The sequence below is a fragment of the Cyanistes caeruleus genome, chromosome 1, assembly GCF_971803275.1.
Source record: "Cyanistes caeruleus chromosome 1, bCyaCae1.hap1.1, whole genome shotgun sequence".
In the NCBI taxonomy this organism is placed as follows: Eukaryota; Metazoa; Chordata; class Aves; order Passeriformes; family Paridae; genus Cyanistes; species Cyanistes caeruleus.
Genome location: NC_141701.1, coordinates 73,827,738 through 73,842,921, shown reverse-complemented (window position 1 = coordinate 73,842,921; position 15,184 = coordinate 73,827,738).

The window sequence follows — 15,184 nt, the reverse complement described above, 5'->3', positions numbered from 1 at the left end:
TTAATATGACATGGGGTATCTGAGAAATATAGATGAGACAGACAGGGCTCATGCACAGGGCCTGTTTTTCTTTTGGAGTGGCAACTGGAAGCTAAACTCCATACCCTGTACTAAAGTGACACAGGAACACGCCTCCAGGTACCAAAATAACCAACTCTCTTATTGTTTTGGGAGAAAACAGGAGCAAAAAAATCAAATGCATAAACTACCAGTTATAAAACTTTTGGCTGTAAGCACTAGCGCTGATCACATGCAAAATTATAATTCTGAGCATTTAAAAATAAAGTCACTAAATATTTAAGTGTCACCAGTGCTGACATTATAAAATATACATAGTCTTCCTTGCTTCACAGAAAAGCCACCCAGTGTGGGCCCTGAAATGCACATGTGCCTTCCTTTGGCCAGGGGTGCCTGTGAGTGTGAGGGACTGGGGTGGGAGTGTGTGTTGCCCAAATGCCCCAGGGAGAAGTGGGCTGCCAGCAATTTTCCTTCCATCATACCCACCCACATTTCATTTCAGTGAACCCACTGTTCATCTGGTTGTCAGCCTCAGCTCCTTCCTGCCCCATTCCCTTCTATCCTCTTCACTGTGGAGGTATAGTATAGCAAGAATTCTGGTTTCAAGGTCCAACAAAAATCTTTTATGGAAAGGATAGAGACTAACTTGTCATTTGCAATTTTGTCTGAAAGAATGCTCTGTATTTCAACAGATTAGCCTCTCCTGTCACATGAGATGGCTGGGTATCACCTACATGAGATAACAAGATTCTTTCTAAACTGCTCATGGATTATTTACAACCAGTGGTGCACAACAATTAACCACACTTCCCACTTTTCATCACCTGGACTTTTTAAATTTAATTTTCACCTATTTTTATCTGGCCTCCTCCTTCTTTTTTCTGCCTTTATCTTGCTTCAGGCTCCCTTTCCCCGCCTTTGACAAAAGGAGAGCAAAAGAATATGTTGTTTCATTCTTTAAATGGGCTCTATCCCTCAGTGTTCTATAGAAGGGTATTGTGAAAAGCAAAAACTAGAGGTTGCAGGCACAGCAGGCAAGCAGGAGTCACAAGTTTCAGTACAAAGCAGCTTTTTCTTTTTTTTTTAATGTATTTGACAAGGACTAAGCAAATATATAATGAATTAAAGGCTTCAGATTGCTAGGTTCAATGACAAGGTTGGTATTCTCATTTATAAAGCTGTCTTACGCAAGCCGGTAATTAAGCATCCACAGTAACATATATGTGAATTACGTCAATCTCAGATGAATGGTGGTGGAATTCATGCCAAAGATTATTTTTAAAAAAGAAAAGGAAAAGCAATCCTACTCCATTCACAAATGTGAAGTCTATTTTTAATTCATACTACTTTTCAAATACTGGAGTTATCCAGGAATAACTGAAGTTACTGGAATAACTGGAGTTACTGAAAAATTACTTCAAATATATGTATATATGACACTTATTACCAATGACTATGCAGCAATGCATACATAGAATACAACATTTGAAAGAGATAAATGTAGTTTATCATGTAGCTCCATTAAGCTTAAGTGTATTAAAGTATCTTTGACAAACTCAACTGATTTGAACACTGTGTTTTGAAAATTGAAAAGCAACTGAAAACTGAAAAAGCTGAAAAACAAAAGATACATTTCTTCAGCCTCTGCTTCATATACCAAACAGTAAAAAAAAATATTTCCAACCTCATCTCCTCTTTTAATCATTTGATCAGTTTCAGTCCCTCTTTCATATTAGCATTATATAAAATTATTCTGTTAGGTCCTTGTTTTTACTCTATGCATTATATATGCTTTGGATTTCATGTGCATTTTGCTCAGAATATTAAAATACACAGTGGATTATAATCTTCTGTATTCTACTGTATCTTTACTTAGTTGTACACGTATTTAAAACCTATAAATTACTATGTGGTGGCAGAGTTTTGTCAGTTGAATTTTCACTGACTCTGCATTAGAGGTAAGAACTTGATTGTTGAAAGAAGTTTGTAATGAACTAGATAAAATTTCCTTTAATACTCTTCAGTTCTGCTAAGACTATTGTTTAGTTTGCTGGATAATTAGTTTTTACTCTGCCTTAGGTGCCGGCCTGAGTTCTCAAGGACCTACAACACAAATGTATCATAGAACATGCATCCTAAGGGAAAATTATCAGTGCTCAGCCCCTCCTGATTCATATAAGTCAATTACAAAATTTCAATGACAGCAACAGTGCCAGGTTTTTTTAACTTAAAGAGGGGAAAAATAACAAAATGTTCCTTCTTACTGCTTTCAGATAGGGAAATCAAAAGAACAACACACTAGTAAAGGAAATCAAAATTAAAGGCAGAAAAAGACTTGAGTACAACATCAGGTTTGACTGACTGGGTAGATTATTGAGATCATACTGAGTTTAACTAATGTTATTTTCAGTAGCTAAAATCAGGGATGTCTGAATTGCAAAACCAGGATTTTGTGAGTATTTGAGACCAAGTTTTGTAAACATAGAGGTAAACAGCCTAAACTAAGTAAAAACAAACAAACAAACAAAAAAAAAAAGTAGAGAAAGAAAAATTTAATTTTTAATATTTTGTTTAAAACTTATTTTTAGCCTAAACTCTCAATGTCTACTGGGCAGTCTATTTCGTGCTCTTGTACATCACAGTACTATGCACGTCAAGGTCCTAAATGCATGCAGAACGTCCTAAATAAATAATGCTGGCATAAAAATAGTTCTTTGCCAGCCAAGAGAGGAAGAAGATCTGTGATCTGTATAACACAAACCTATGTCTGTATAATCTATATGGAAAGACATAAATGAAAATAGAGTCACAAGGATATTTTGTGTAAATTATTGATTACTTTAAATTTAAGGCTTGTACAAAATTAGAATTTTTTGATGATAAATGGTAAAAATCTCCAAAAACTTAGTGTTTGCTATACAGACCTGAGTCTTGGTTTAGAAATGTTTACAAAAATAGAAGACTAACAGTGAAAATGGTAATCTATTAAGTAATTTTAATTTCCTAAACCTACATCTAGAAAATTAATGCAAGGGTATCAGCAGATTTACATTCCTTGATATGATAAAAAAAAATCCAAAACATGCTTCTTTGTTACATAGTGAAGACATAGCAACAAAATACAATACTAGCTTTATTTTTAGTGAGATAAATCTTGCCAAAGTAATAGGAAACTTTAGTTTATAATTTTAGTCAGGAAAGTCAGTAAAAAATTCAGAAAAACAAATTTTGAGAAATACCAGTATTTATTTACTAGTAATTTTCTAGGAACTTTGCCTAGAATGTTGAGCTCAAGAACCTGATACTGAAGAGAATGCAGAAACCTATTGTATTCAATATATTAGCTTGGTACTTGAAGTTCAGGGGGAAAAAGCCATTACAAACCAGAACCTTGAGGGGGTTACAGACTTCCTGGGATGACTAAGCAGCTCCTACAGAGATGAAGGGTAAAAATAGAACCTGCAAATATTGGAATTGGAATGAAGCAATTTTCTACATCTTGGGCATTTAGAGATTTAGAAAATGCCAACAGCCTACTGTGGGCCTAGATCTTGCAAAGAAAATGAAAATATGACAATGTTCTCATTGCCCATAAAGCAAGAATTTAACAGAAACTGCAAAACCAGTGTACTGAAGACTAAAAACACAAGACTAAAGCCAAAAATAATGAAGCACACACAAATATTAAAACATGACACTAGAGTCAAGGAAGAAAATAGAGAGTAGAATCATGGAAAAACAATATGTATCATGGAAAAAAATATCCAGATTGCTCAGGATAACCAAATAAAGGGCTGAAAGATAACATGTGAAACCACAGCTACAAATACCTAAACACTAAAGAATGGAGGAAAGAATTATGATGCCACCACCATGTTTTTGTAAAATTATGACTTAATTCTAGATACTGTTGCCCAAGTTTTTCACTTTTTGACATGGTTACTTTTCTCTATTGATGTACTTTGCACTAGAGAAATGGTCCACAGTGTATAATAAAGGCAGTTGATATTCATATGATATTATAAAATTTCAATACTGGAAACCTGGAATCTAACTTTTCTTACTAGATATAGAGAAGCCAACTAAAATAAATATTTCTATGATTTCTGACGGTTCTCCTCTCTCAATGAAATATTTATAAGAGCCTCAGTTCTTTTGCTGTTATAAAATAAAGCTGTGCAATTCTATGAGTGTGACTCATGAACTGCAACAAATTTGTGAATTTGTGTATTGAATTTGTGAATTGAAACATAAGTTTGGTGCTTACCTATCCCGCCTGAGATTTTAAGCAGAATTGGAGAGAATCACCTCTGTAGCTAGTTACACTCTAGTACCATAGCATCTAAGCAATGAAATAATTAATTTAAGAAAGTTTCACAGAAAACAGTAATCCACAGAAACCTATGGAGAATCTAATAATCTCAATCATCAATAGCCATAACTTTAATGACTACAGGGGAAAAAAAAAAAGGAAGCATTTCAAACTAAACAAAAAAGGAAAACACAGCACTGCACAAAAAAAGGGGGAAAAAAAACAAAAGGAAAATAAAAGAAATGCTCTCTGTGATTTAACCTGCAAGAAAACAGTCTTCCTGATTTCTAGTATGGTCACCACTCCAACCCTCAGCATGTGAGCATGGCTCAGTAAGACAGTACCTGATAAATAGATGCTACTGAGAGCACTAGTGAACATTAATCTCCAGTCTACCACTGTGTTCAATTAAGAAAATACTTTAGGGAGGAAAAAAAAATCCACCAACAAGCAACAAAACACAAACACAAAAGCACCCCATATTATTCATGGAAATAAAAACTAAGCTGGTCTTATTTGGCAACAGGCAAAATTTCTGAAGCATATTAATATAACTATCCATTTATATAATAAACTAAGAACAATCACTCTCCTGAAATATTGATACATCAGCTAGGCAAAAATTCTGCTTCAAATTTCGAATATTCTGTCATCTTTTCCATGTCATGTTCTCATGATTCTTTGTTGTTATGCTGTTTTGGAAGACTTTTTTGAGCATAAACCTATAAAGAAGAAAAAAGTGGAAGAAAAAAGAAGAAAGAAGAAAGAAGAAAGAAGAAAGAAAAAAGAAAAAAGAAAAAAGAAAAAAGAAAAAAGAAAAAAGAAAAAAGAAAAAAGAAAAAAGAAAAAAGAAAAAAGAAAAAAGAAAAAAGAAAAAAGAAAAAAGAAAAAAGAAAAAAGAAAAAAGAAAAAAGAAAAAAGAAAAAAGAAAAAAGAAAAAAGAAAAAAGGAGAAAGAAGATGATGATGACTGTCGCCCTGAAAACTCAGCTTCTGAGCTTGCTGACATGGTTTACTAAAGACTTTCCCAGGACAGTAATTGTAAACATAGATATGTGTACATTCTTTCTGTTACACATCTTGTGATGGGCATCTCTCATGGCCAGTGCAGTGAGAAAGTGTTATCCTGACCATCCAATCCCTGGCCGTGGTCAGAAGCCTATAAATCCTGGGAGGAAAAATAAAACTCTCTCTTCTTTTCACCACACTTCGACCTGTGTCCATGTGATCTATTCAGCACCAGCGGCAACAGATGACAATGCTGATGACGGAGTTTAAATTTATTTTTGTATTTCTATGGCTATTTTCCTCTCCTGAAATGTAATTGTTTTAATAAATGGTCAACAACCCCCTCAGACTCTGTTCCACTAAGCAAATAAAATCAACTACTTTTAATTCCACTTCTTTAGGATAGTCTTCTCCTTTGACTAATCCTGTAAACCACAGGCTGCTTTCAGATAAAAATTTTGATACTTGAAAAAGGCTAATCTAAGCATTACATGTTATTTCAGAGGAAGTCCTGACATCAGATGACAGCTTTCTCTCCAAACTCACTACTGCCCTGTTTTGCCAAACATCTTAAAACAGCAGCACTTCTCACACACAACTCACAGGGACGGCTCAGATGCCTTCTCCAGATGACCATGCACACAGATTCCCCTTGTCATCTGTTGTCTCCTATCGGACAAACTACGGCAGCTGTTTATGGCTCCCTCTGTTCCTGAGCTCTCATTGTTCAATATCATTCTTATGTCGCAATAGTGACAATGCTCTCCAGCTTTCTTGTTTCCCTGATTAAATGAACCCATGCCAGCCCTTACCTCATGGCCAATATTGCATTTATGAAACAGGATCCCATTCCCAACAGTGCCACCAAAAAATGATCCCTTTCCTTTCTGACAACTGTTAAACTGTCCCTTTTCCTCCAGCATTTTATCTACCTCACAATTCAGTGGCAATCTCTGTCATCCATACCTCCCTTTTTTAATGTACAGAAGTCATGTACAGATGCTAAACCTTGACATTCTCTGGATTAGATTCCCTTTTCTGAGAAACTTGAAATAGTAAAAAACCTCCAAAGCTGGAATTGCATTTCTCTATTGTCCCTATTCACACTTTCCTTCAAGATCTTTTCTAAGACAATGTCCAGTAGTTAGGCATACTATCAAGAAGTTTGTTGGTGGATAATTTTCCACATTTGCTGGAAAATACATTGAAAAACTTCAACAAGTTCTGAAACAGATTATCCTCCATAAGAAAAAAAACAAAAAACCACACCAACTAACTAAGTTTGACTGGTTTTGCTATTCTTTAATCCACTTGATAAAAAGAGCCCAAGAAAACCTGGTCATACACTGAATTTACAGAAATGGTATTTGTTACAGAACAGCATATATATGTTAAAGAACAGTGATATAGTCTGCATGTTCAAGGATTAAAGGTTTTATTACCTCTTGGTTCCTGCATATTTTTTGATTATCCAATTTTAGGACTCATGTTCATACAAATGTTTTTATGAGGATTCATGTAAGATTGTTTTTTACTATATGGGCTACAATTACATTAAAAAATGACACAAGAATTTAAAATAAAGCTGTGCTTCTCAAAATAGCTTTTCTTAAAAAGAAACAAAAGTTTGATAAAAAGCTGATGCTTTGTCAAGGATATTCAGGGATGTGTAAGGAAGAGGAACCAAGACCATCTAAAAAACATCTCTATTTTATATATTAGGTTTAATGACAGAATCCATGAATTATCATGTGATTGTCTAAAATAAAAGATGAAGTCTCACAAACAGAATACTATTGAGAATCACTTTCTATAGTTTACTTAGTAATATGATGACTTACAAAACATGGAATGGTCTCTAAAGGTAACAATAAATCAAAAGTGTAATGTTAGAAGTGTGATCTATTTTTTTCCTTAGTTTACATTTATCCTACTTTTATCAATTCTAAAATATAAGACAGTTTCAACCAAAATCTGCCCTGGGACCTGAAGGACTGCAAAAATATTGTATGCTTCATCATTCTGTGTCTATGAATGATTGTCTACATCTGAAATCCCAAATTTCATGGAAGCAAGGATCAGTAAAAAAACCCCATCTGAATGCACACATCTTCTTAACTATCTAACCTTGAAATTTATGGAACCAAGGGAGTGTATTAACTTCCCAGTGTAAGTGTGATGAACAATATGAGCCCCTATCCTGAATTATAAGAATTTTATTTTGGACAGGGTCCATTTAAACTATTTTTCCTCATGAGTTACCTGTCAATATAACACAGTCATCACATACATTAATTTACTGCAGTTGGCATTTTCAAATGCTCCTGGGTTTGTAACATCAAAGATGGAACATTTTCTGGAGTATCATCATTAAGAATGTCATGTTGTCTTCTCTCAGTTTACATCAAAACTGAAACTCCAATTATTCTTATCTTTGATTTCCAGTTCAAATTCTGGTTTCTACTTTGTTATGTATTATTTTCCACTGCATGCTGTACTAAATGAATATAAATGGTGAATTTTGAATTGGACAATCTTTTAGTTCATAATCTCATGCTCTTTTCAGACAATAGGCACTTGGTAACTGAAAAAAGTAAGGAGGGTTCATAATGTGCATGAATCTGGACCAGATACAGTGTGATTGTCCAGGGAAAAGAGGGGACATTAAAAATTATATATGGACAAGTGATCATGGTGGAACATCTAGCAGTGCTTAGCAGCAGGCAAAAATATTTTGGAGGATCCGTAAAAATTCCAGCAAAACAGTAAAATTTCAGATTTTATATATCTATTTATATAAATATATATGTGTGTGTGTGTGTGTGTGTGTGTGTGTGTGAACCTTTTTTAATTATTTTTTTTCAGTAGAAAGTATGAATTAAATTTAGATTGCTAACAAAAAAAAATAGTCTCCCTAAAAGTAAGTTCCACACAAAGTAAAATATATATTACAATATGAATATTTTAAGGAGTGTAGAAATTCAGAGTACCACCTGAGGGTGAAAAATAGACAAAACTTAATTTCCTGCTGAATGGTAGATGCCTTGCTTTGGTGAAGAGCTGGAATCAGTCATGGTTCTTGAAAATTTTCCAGGCTACAAAATGTGAAGCAGAATTAAAGAAAATCTAGTTATTTATGATTTAATTATTTCAGGCTGATAAAATGTAGTGCTGATTTAGCAACCACATTTGAAGTGCTTTGCAAATATTATCTAATTTGTTTAGAAATGTGTCTCTCTGTTCTGGGTTTTTATTTATGCCACTCTTTGTTTTGGATAAATGTGTTAAATTAAAATTAGCCACTCCAATAAGAGATGTGGTAGAAAAAAAAACGCAGTAAAAGGTAAGAGGATACAATGTAGCACAGAGCAGATTCTAATATTAACAACTATTATGTCAAAATTCAGGTTTTGAAGGCTGTAGCACTGCAGGGCAGACTATATCATTAAGGCACGTCTGTGGAGGTGGCAGAGAGAGACTACTGAAAGCACTGAAAAATAGCTTTTTCCCTAAAAGAGGTGTAACACACATATCTTAGCCAGCTACTCAAGTCAGGTAGGGATACAATGACAAAAAAATACACACAGACAGAAAAATCTAGGGCTTGAGCAATGCAAAAGCTGCCGTACTTTATAGTTGCTACAAATGCTTCTGCCTAATTAGAGCAGAGCATTTTCACCTGCATCTCTACACTAAATATAAGGAGGTTTCTAATCTGTCATCTTGAAAGACTTGAAAGTTTTCATGACATTGGTCTTTCCATTAATTCATATGTCAAAACAACTACTGATATGAGATTCAACATATCCCATGTTAAAAGCACAGCTGACTTAATTTATTTCAGATCTAAAAATATGTCTACCCCAAGACCAATTTTGTATTACTAAACTGTTGTGATATTTCTTACTAAGTATATTAAATTAATAATATTCTATGAGGAAAAATTATATTAAAAATTATTCAAAGAATACTACATTTATTTTTCAGAAGCTTACTTTTAATTTCTACTAATTTTCAATTATTTTTGCTTTATTTTTCTATAAAGTTTGTTTCACTAATGAGGAAGAGAAATAAAATGTAAGATTTCTGTAATAAATTCCTCACGGATGTAAATTAATTACAAGTTACCAAAAAAGAGGGGGAAGGTATATATTTGCACTCATTTTTAAGCAGTGTTCTTTTTCATAATGCAGTTGAGATTTAATTTACCCTTGTAAGTGTCTGCAGCCAGGGTAGGCAGATTTTGACACCCATGTGACCAGATAGCTTTTGGGGCAAGCAAAACTTGCTGGAACTTTCTTTCTGTTCTTTTTTTTAACTTGAAAGTTCTCAAAATATATACTCCTGTCTGGCTAAACATTTGAGTTATGACTCAGGTCTTGATCTGAGCAAACAAGAACTAAGAAAGGAAGTGGCTTATAAGGCTTCTTCAGGTGTGCTTAAAAAGTATCTAGTGCTTCCCAACATGTCTAGATGCCTAGGATACTGCTGCAAGTGAAGAGCTGGCTGCTTAGACCTTGGGTGATACCAATACTGTCTTGAAAGTACTTTTTTAGTGGGTATTTTGGTGGTTTGGATCACCTTCAGACAATTCTCCACCTCTGGCTGAATGACATATGTGGTGTATACTCAGGTATATGTGGACATATATAAATACTGTGTGTGAATATATGTGCTCCCCACTGAGCCATGGGCACTGCTCCAGGAGCCTACTTGCTTAGCACACTGTCACTGACCTATTAGTGTTGGAATCTTTACAAATCTGGGCACATCCTTATAATGAGATGTGAGGACCAAGGCAGAAGCCCAGCCATCAGATGCAGAGGCCTAAGTGTTTGTCTGTCAAAAGAAAAAACAAAAGACAGACTGCATCTAAAATGCTTATCTCCACCATGTATATGTGCTACAATAAGAAGTTCATTATGTCAAGCTTGGCTTATGAGCCCATTTTCACTATTTGATAGCAAGCGATATAACCAAGATTTGTTGAAATGACTGAAAGTGCCTTAGAAGATGTTAAGCACAGCTATAGCATACTTCATTTCATTTTCTGAGTGAGGAATGCATCTTTCTGATGCTCACTACTGACACAACAGTCTGTCTTTATTGCTACTTAGGAAAAAAGACTTTGTAAGAATCTCATTGCACTTCTTTCTACGACTGTCAGGATGTTAATGATAAATGTGTGACTCCTGGTAGCAAGGTACAGCAAAATAATTTTCCTGGGTGCATATATTAATCAGTACATCTCTAAGTATATAGTAGTCAGTTTAATAAACATATATTGCTGGATATATTTTTCTATTTATTTATTTTCATTAATTGATGACCTATGAGAATTCAACTTTTTCTATATATTCTCAATTAATTGATAAATATAGCACACATATTACTTGTTTGTACAATAAAAAACAGGTCATAAAAAAACATCATAAGGAAAATATTATGAATCTTCAACTATGCCAAGCAGCTGGGTTGAGTTGTATCATAAAACAACCAATTCAGTCATATAACTGTTTCATTTTCTCATCCTATGTCTTATGGGAAAGATGGTTCAAAGTCTCATTTTGTTAAAGAATGTATTATTAGTTCTAATCTAAACTTACTTGTGCACAGCATAGTACTTTTTTCTTTTTCCTGTATCAATATTTCCTTCTGGCTTAACAAACTCCTCCACAGCTTTTGGTCAAGAAAGTAGAAAGGGAAGCGAATGTCTCTCACAGAGGGATCAAGTGTGTGTCATTCAGTCTTTGTTTAGTGAGATTATTAAACCAAATTCTGTTAGTCACTGTTTGCAAGAAGTTTTGCACTTTCTCTGAGCAGCCTGTACTCCTTTTAATACGAATTTCATTCTGCTGAATGTGGATGATCACAATGTATGTAGGACTCTCCAAGATAATTTTCTTCTAGGACTTTTTATTAATATTTCTTAGTCTCCTGCCAATTCATCTGATATGTTTAATTATATTTCCTTTCTCTGGACCACATCACACTGATAACATATAACTCATCTTGATTAACTCAAACTTTTCTCTTCCACTGTCATTTCCTTTTCATGAACCATCCATTTATAGAAGAAAATTCTTTTATCAATCCATAGTAGCAAGGCATTCTTGTTCTTGCATTTTATACCAATTGCTATTTCCCTTTCTAGTCTTAATTGCTTTTTCTTTGACAATATATTCCAAGTCTCACACACTGTAGAGGTCAAAGTCATCTATTTGCAGCTGCCTAGATAACTTCTTTCTTTTGAAAAGTTAATGCTCCAAGAACTACTTTTGATACATTAAAACACCAAGTTTTTAGTTAAAATCATTGCTACTAGACTCACTTGCACACTTTACTATGTTTCTGTACTTACTGAAACCGAAAATTGGAGGTAAACCATCCTAACAGGTAGGCCACTCCATACACTGATGGGTACCCATGAGGAGGACCTGACCACCTTAATTTCTCCTGACATTTCCCATCTCTCTCTTTTCACTTCCATACGATCCTTCTCATAGCCATTTTTCTGCTGCTATATATTCAACAATGATGTCCCATTTTCTGCAAAGAGAAACTGAATGCTATTTCAACTAGCCACCCCTGTAGTTATTTTGACCCTTCATCACTGATCAGGATGAGCTCGACTTCATGTAATCATCTTCTTTCTTAATGTTCTGACCTTCCCTGTAAGATTCACGATGATCAATATTTTCTCAGTGTTTTTTTCATCCAAGTTTCCAGGCTTTTATTAGTATCCTGTTTCAGCTGCCTAGGTATTCACCTAAATCTATTGCTCTCCCCTACAGAATTTCCCTTGTGCATGGCAACAAACTCCATGTACTTTAAATGTTTTCTTCATATCCTTCCAGAGCCTTGGACAGATGAATCCTCTCAGTTTGACCTCTGAATTCCTTTGTAAAACCCAAATCCATGATTTTGAACTAGAAAGCATTATGTAGTAGCCTGGGTTTTTAAACTTCCTTTCGATTTAAGCTGAACAATTCCAAGCTACTGGTTTGTGTACTTAGCACTTATAAGCCTTCCAGAATAAGTTTATTTCTTGACATTGTATCACTCTTGAATGACAAAATTTTTTAGCTTTTGCAAACAGGAATGACATTGCTCTTCTTCACAAAGATTTTTTTGTGTTATCCATACCTAGGAAATTAAAAATCTGGTAAGCACAGAAATATAAATACTTGTAGTATTTATAATAAAATGAACCAAATATTAAGGTTCTTGGAATCTATAGAATATTTTTATGTAGTTGCAGCAGTAGTAATTTGTTGTAATCCTTTCCCAAAATTTACAAATATATTATTGCAGTGCCTCTGCTCCCGCTCTGCTCCTCCACATGTAGCTCAGTTATGGCTGGGCCATTTCAGTGGGAATATTTGACCTCAACAATAGCAATTTGTGTATTTTTCTCTGTTTTTATCAGAATCTCTTTTTTCACCTTACATCTACCTTTCTTATTCTGTATGGCAGGCAATTCATTTTTCCATTCTCTAGTTCTGCTCTGCATTTATGACTGGAAGTTCTTTAACAGCAATCTCCACTAGAAAAACTCAAACAGACTTGTGATATTTGTAGCAGGCCCTTCTATTTCCCAAGTATTTCACTTTCAGTTTTCACTTACAGTCTCTTTGGCATTATTCACATTCTGGGGGCATTGCTGCCCTTATCAGCTCTCATTTTCTTTGTCTGCTCTGATGGAAAGAGTCTTCCTTCTCCTTGTAGTTGTCATCCCGTCTCTTACCTGATTCCCTTTTTACTTTTCCAGCACAGCTAAACTTGTTCCTCGGGGAGCAAAATACTTGTTTATCTTGGGAATTAGCCAAGCCAGACAGGATACAATTGCAAACTATTGGTTTGAACCTCCATACTGTAGAGAAGAGAGGGAAATATGGGAATTTGCTGCTGAAGTGGGATGAAGACTACATGTGGCAGAATCCCAAAAAGCAGGTGCTCTTTACTTCTGCTTAGCTCCTGTCAGTCAGTTCTCATTAGTTGTCCTATTTAATTAACATTTATGAAATTACAGGCCTAAGAGTGCAGGCTTTAGTCAGGCAAGCCTCCTACTGAGTTTTCAAAGTGACTTTTCTAGAAGTTTTTCCTTTCTAGAGCTCAAGATCAAGTACAAGAAAAGAGAGACTTTCCACTCTTTTGTATCTGGACTGATTCCCACAACATCTGCAAAAAGCATTCTTAAACAACTTGTTAATTCACTAGAATTAACAGAAGAAACACTATGACTAGGTTACTGGATCAGTTCTGTTTCAAAAAGAGATGAGGGCATTACCTTTCTAAGCCTCAGCAAAATTAGAGTGTCAGGCACTACTCCAGAGTTTCACAAGTCTTATTTCTAACTCAAGAGTTTAGTTATCAGCAAACACAACTTGCATTGATGAGATGTAATATTAAGTTTCATATTTATGCAATACCACAGAGATAACCATCAATATTTACATTATATTAGAAGCTTCTTTTGGTCCAGGTTTGACCCTATTTACTCTGTGTAGTCTCCTGCAAAATGGTGTAACTTCATTAAAGACTTCTCAGAGCCTGGGTTTGACCAATGGTGGAAAAGACAAGGGAAATGCTAAGATTCTTTAGAAATGTCAAGCCCAGTGATGTAGCAGTGATGACTTTTCATTTTTTTCAATTTTGTTAACTGCAGTTTTGAATCAGCTTTACACTGAGAAAATAATGGATCTATTTCTGCCGACTGTAATAACTGTGGTTCATGAGGTCTATTCCGGCTATGAGCTGAAGGCTTGCAAAGTCAATAGAAGTTTATAAAATGTTTTGATAGCTGTTAATAACATAAACTGAGAGGTAAAAGAGAGAGAAAGGAGAGAAAAAAGTACAAATTATATCTGTCTGCAGATATGATAAAAGGACTGCACTGAAACCATCTTTAGCCAGAAAAAAAAGCAGAGTAGAAATGAATGAACCCAAACTGGTGTGTTGGAAACAAAGTATGTTCAACATCTGCCCTTAATCACTGCCTTTTTAATCATCTTTAAAGAAGCACTTTGAAGGGAACAGGTGGACACAAAATCCAACCATCAAGAAGGCCAATAACTGTTTTTTTCCACTCCAGAGACTTCAGCCTTTGATTTTGATCCCTGAACTCATCTCCCTAAGGGTGTTTCCAGATTAGCTCATTATAAAGTTAACAAAATCCCCTTTCTGATTAATGTGAAGACTTCCTTTTCTGTTATCTGCCTCAAGGGAATGAATTTGGTGATTAAACTTACAGGGATTGAGCTCCAGCCTTGGACAGTAAAAGGCACTCAAAAAATGGGGGTGAGGAGGGGGCGGGAAGCGAGAAAGTAAAATCAGAGCTCTCCTCTCTTACCAGATATCATTTTTCTTATTTTTTGGTTGTTTCCTTAAAAAAAAATAAGAAAACTACCATCTTTCAATGAACTAAAATACAGAAATAGCCTTGTTTTCCCTATGAAATATGTCCCTACAGCAACAAATTGCTTTTACTGCTAGCTCCTGACATTTAAAAAAGGGTCTTTGGAGATCCTTCACCATAGTTTTCAATTTTGAAATCAAGTGTGATATTTTTTTCTTTTTAATAATTATTTCTTATTTTAACATGTATTTTCTAGATTCTGTGAAATGTGAGTACAAGTAAACTTCAGAGTACTCTACTCAAAATCTATTCACCATTTGACACACTGTTACAATGGAGTTCCAGTGTGAATATTGATAATTCACTATGGTTATTTTTCCTTTTTATTCTTGAATAAAGGCATTTGTGCTGAAGCTCAACTATAACTGAGCAATCCACAGGGACTCTAGATCTGCTCAGTCATACCATCAAGCAAACCATCTTTTGTAG